Consider the following 4,773-nt stretch of genomic DNA (forward strand, 5'->3'; position numbering starts at 1 on the left):
AGGTGAGGTGCCTGCGCAGAGCCCAAAGGATACTAAAGGACAGTACCCACCCAGCCACAGCTTGTTCACCCCGCTGCTTTCTGGGAAGAGATATAGAAGTTTCTGCTGCCGCACCACCAGACTGCAGAGCAGCTTTTCCCCCCAAGCTATCAGACTCTTAAACTCTAATTCATCCTCAGCTCTGCTCCAGTGATTAGAGTTTATTTCTGTTATCATTTTTCATAATTGATTCTTTATTAATGTATATTGTCTGCTATGTAGCAGAAGGGAGTTACAAAACTCAATTTCACTCTATAACTTTTTTATTGTGACAATAAACCTACCTACCTAAATCAAATGCCCCCATAAGGATTAATGAAGCTGAATGGATTATAAAGGCATAGATAATGTCCACATTTAACATATTATGGAAATTGCTTTACTTAATGGTGATATGAATTAATCAAACCATATCACGCCAAAGTGTGTAATACATCCAGCGTTGTAGTTTGGTTAGGTTTAAGCACCAAAACCACTTGGTTAGGTTTAGGAAAAGATCATGGTTTGGGTTAAAATAACTACTTCCTTAAATGAGATTTTCTTTCTCGTAAAACATTTTTAGACAGATGTAAATATTTTTCAAAATTATAGTTCCTCTTTAAGAATATTCAACGATGTACAGATACATTGACTCAATCTGCTTGATTTTTTATGTTGCTGTTGATTATTATCCCAAGGAAGTAAAAGAGCTGTCTTTAACATTAAAACAAATTGTTTACTCGGAGTGGCCGTATTACGGTAGCAAAGTAGTAGGAAGTAGGGTGGAAGTATGTGTAGCACACATATTTGATAATTTCTTGTTCGCACAAAACAGTACAGTACATTGATTTTCTGTATACTAGTTCCAAAAACATTTTACTATTACAATTAATTATTAGTGTTTATGCTGTCTACTCTTAGTATGTGGTGGTGAAATTGGGACTCAGAGTATGTCTTTGGTCCAGTCTGAAGAATTAATAGTCCACATTGTCTTTTAAAAACAAGAATAGGTAAAGAGGCTCATGTTCCCATGGTGTCACTTAATATCAGCATATGATTATGGCTAACATGACAGCTCGTTGACAAAGGTGTCAGTGTAACAGGCTCTCTGGGCCCCCCAGTGCTTATCTTCAACTGTCCAGCTATCAGATTAGGCCTGATAGGCCAGTGGCTGTAAACCAGCAGCAGCTTATTTGGACAAAGTTCAAAAGCCTAACACCCAAAGGAAACCTGTCTGTGATTCAGGAGTGGAAACATGCTTACTGGCTGAAACGTCAGGATGGTCATTGTTCTAAAAATTCATGATAGTCTTTGTTGTATTTTAGGAAAGTGTCTTATTTCATTTAATTTTCTGGTTCATTGCCTTTGTTTACTGAGGTAATGTCTTGTTGTTGATGCTTGCAAATTAATAGTTTGGAGGTACGGCTTCCTGAGCTTGTTAGAGGGGGTCTGTACCCTGATGACCAATCAAACTGCTCCTGAACCCTCATATGTCCCCAGGCGCCTTTGTTGCTCTTTTACCAAAGCCCTCGTTTCTGTTGTCATGCTGTCTCAGTTTTTTGTCACTGCAGTAAGTTTCCCCAGGTTACACTTAACAGCAGGTTCCTGTTGCCTTCAGCCTGAGAGAAAAACAACAAACCTGCCAGTTCCTCTCATCTTCAGCATTGGCTTGGCATAAGTAGCAGTGCTTTATGCTCAGAATCCAATTAGGACTTTTTTGAGTCGTAACTTTCCTGATTTTAACAGAAAGAATTCTGACTTCCCAGCTGAAAAATGTATTTTCCTACATCAAACACAACCTTTTTCAGTAATGATGATCCATTTGTAAGGTTATCATTGGTACAGTATATTTCTGTAATCCATACGTCCATTTTATCCGCCTCCATCAACAGTCCAGTCATACATTCATTAGTCTTTATCTATCCCTCCACCTCATTTTTCTTCTTTTTTTTAATCTAGTCATCTCTAAACCTATCATCTGCCATCTACCCATTCATCCTTCACACAGTGACAGTTTCTGCAGTAACAATGTATTTATCATCACCTTTCTAACCCTCTAATTATCCACACAGTGCAGCCCCAAAGCACCAGGGCTGTTTAAGACAGACATATAATTCGACTGAATGGAAGAAGGGGCTTCTTGGTGCATCATCAATGGCTTCTGTTCCATTCAGTATAGTTCAATTCATATCTTAATGTCCAACAAAGGACATTTAGTTTGCAATCATTTACAGTACAAACACAGGTGAAATCATGTATTTAAAACATACATTAAATGTCTGCTGTGCTCATTAACAGTTGTTTCCCTGGTTGGAGAAATAATCTACCAATCAATGGCCACAAACATAGCAACGAATGGGGAGGAAATTGACGGAGCAGTAAAGTTTGTTGTTAGTTGATTTTCAGTAATAACAAACTCAAATCAACACATTTCTTCTATCGGCGTGATAAACGTTAACTGCACTGAGTACCATGGAATTGACTGAAAATTACATCAGCATTACAGATTTGTTATTCACTACTAATCAGTGGTGGAAATAGCCACATTTTACTGGGAGAACCGTACTTGGGTGGGGGTCGGGGGTTGTCATCTGATGATGATGAGTAAGAAAAATTGTCCTGTCTCCTCTTCTCTCCGCTGCATTGTTTCCTCTCCTGTCCTGCTCTCGTCTCCTGTCCAACAACAATAAATAAATATATATATATATATTAAAATGTTGTTTTGACAAATTGTAGTGTTAAACACGTGTTTAGGGATGGGTATCATTACGATTTTATCGATAACACTACTGTTAAACTAAAAGTGCTTTTAAAAAATGTATTTTAAAAAATACTAAATTCAGAATAGGATTAGAATTTAATATATATATATATATATATATATATAATTTAACTAAATGTTGTTTCTAGGGCAGCAACAGTAATATTTACAACACCAAAGTCACTATGTTATACTCTGCATATACTGCTCTCTACAGGTTTACATGTTTGTGCTTGTCGAACAGATGTATTGATAAATTACTGGCTTTTTACTTGTGGAGGTTTTATTGCACTTACTTACAGAAACTAGCATAGCTGTCATCATCTCAGGGAATCTTGGAGTTATCTTCACCTCGTTCACTGTTTCCAGTGCCGCCTCACAGCTCTGCTGACCACTGACTTTGCTCCCTATGTGTTTTTGTGTAGGAGCTCACAGAGAGCAGGATTGCTATGCTTTCAACACAGATTTGTTGTTTGTGATGTAACGTTAGCATGATCAGGGGAAAAAAATGGTGCGTCGATAATGAGTTTACTGCACAGGGTGCGTGCGTGTCAACATTACTGCAGCTTCCAGCATTCAGCAATAGACTTTTGAAATCTGAGCAGGAATGCCATTCCCTAGACTTCCAAATTCACTCACCTGGGCCCAACAAAACGCGGCAAAATGCTAATTTAAACAAAAACGGTGGTGCCTTGAACACCCTATTGTGTACGCTGGCATACTGCACTTTACTGCCTTGTTAATGTGTTTATATCAACACTGCTGCTGATAGGGTAATAGCGTTTGTAGTGAACCAGCCAGTGTTGGTTTGATTATCTTATATCAAAAAGGATTAATCCAGAATCTCTCAACCTGAACCAGGCTGTGAGGACCTCAGCAGCCATAAACTAAACAACCTCTAAACACTCCCAAGACCAAAAGGGTAACCATGGTAACGAAGTTCCTCTTTCAGATTACTTCAGACATCAAAGATCCCCTTCTTTTGGACTCTTAACATGCCCTCTCCATTTTCACACCCAGTTGTGAAACTGGTGAGAAAAGCGAGACGCCAGGAAGGACAACCCCAAATTCCTTTGTTGAACAGAATGTTGTATACTTGTATACGAAAAACTTCCCTATCACCTTGTTTGAATTAAATAATCTTTATTAAGTTACACAGTAGTTCTTGCCACTTCAATTTGAGTAGTTTTACCATGTTTTACCATATTTCATTGGCATTAAAGGAACCGCTCTAAGCTGGTTTAAGTCCTATTTATCAGATCGATTTCAGTTTGTACATGTTAACGATGAGTCCTCCATGCACGCCAAAGTTACTCATGGAGTTCCTCAAGGATCTGTCCTTGGACCAATCCTCTTCACTTTATATATGCTTCCTTTAGGCAATATTATCAGGAAACATTCCATAAGCTTTCATTGTTATGCAGATGATACTCAGTTATATCTATCGATCAAGCCAGATGAAACTCATCAGTTAGCTAAACTTCAAATGTGCCTTCAGGATGTTAAAACCTGGATGAGCTGTAATTTTCTTATGTTAAACTCAGATAAAACTGAAGTTATTGCTCTGGGGCCTAAGCACCTCCGTGACGCATTATCTAAAGATATAGTTTATAGTTGGATGGCATCGCCTTGGCCTCCAGCACCACTGTGAGGAATCTTGGAGTTATCTTTGATCAGGACATGTCGTTTAAGTCCCACATTAAGCAAATTTCAAGGACCGCCTTTTTTCACCTACGTAATATTGCGAAAATCAGGAACATCCTGTCTAAAAATGATGCAGAAAAACTAGTCCATGCATTTGTTACTTCTAGGCTGGATTACTGCAATTCCTTATTATCAGGCTGCTCGAAAAAGTCCATTAAGACTCTTCAGCTGATCCAGAATGCTGCAGCACGTGTTCTGACAGGAACCAGGAAAAGAGATCACATTTCTCCTGTTTTAGCTTCTTTGCATTGGCTTCCAGTAAAATCCAGAATAGAATTTAAAATCATTCT

Source organism: Micropterus dolomieu, linkage group LG18 (assembly GCF_021292245.1).
Source record: "Micropterus dolomieu isolate WLL.071019.BEF.003 ecotype Adirondacks linkage group LG18, ASM2129224v1, whole genome shotgun sequence".
In the NCBI taxonomy this organism is placed as follows: domain Eukaryota; kingdom Metazoa; phylum Chordata; class Actinopteri; order Centrarchiformes; family Centrarchidae; genus Micropterus; species Micropterus dolomieu.